Consider the following 519-nt stretch of genomic DNA (forward strand, 5'->3'; position numbering starts at 1 on the left):
AGACTTCAAGGAGAAATTGTTACGTTCACACAAAAGCCAAATGAAACTCTATATGAGGCGTGGACAAGATTCGAAAAGTTGTTGAGAGGATGTCCTCAACATGGTTTAGACACTTATCAAATAGTACAAATATTCTACCAAAGATGCGATATTACTACACGAAAAGACATCGACATAGTAGCTGGTGGTTCCATTATGAAGAAAACCGCAACTGAAGCTTACAAAATTATTGATAACACTGCTTCCCACTCACATGAGTGGCATCAAGAAAAATACATCGTTAGATCATCTAAAGCGGCTAGAGCCGATTCTAGCCATGATTTTGATTCCATTTCCGCAAAGTTAGATGCTTTCGAGAGACGAATGGAAAAGATGACTAAAGATATTCACGCAATACGCATTAGTTGTGAGCAGTGTGGAGGACCACATTTGACAAAAGATTGTCTCAGTATTGAACAAACAATGGAACAACGAGAGAATGTTTCATACATGAACCAAAGGCCTGGAAATAATTATCAA

At 38.0% G+C, this 519-nt stretch overlaps 1 non-coding gene across 1 annotated transcript; it reads right to left on the reverse strand.

The window, feature by feature from the left end:
* Positions 1-107, reverse strand: LOC139894919 (small nucleolar RNA R71). The gene has a single exon (XR_011775395.1). It is a non-coding gene; the product is annotated as a small nucleolar RNA R71 (small nucleolar RNA).
* Positions 108-519: the final 412 nt, after the last annotated feature.

The sequence above is a fragment of the Rutidosis leptorrhynchoides genome, chromosome 2 (assembly GCF_046630445.1).
Source record: "Rutidosis leptorrhynchoides isolate AG116_Rl617_1_P2 chromosome 2, CSIRO_AGI_Rlap_v1, whole genome shotgun sequence".
NCBI classification, from domain to species: domain Eukaryota; kingdom Viridiplantae; phylum Streptophyta; class Magnoliopsida; order Asterales; family Asteraceae; genus Rutidosis; species Rutidosis leptorrhynchoides.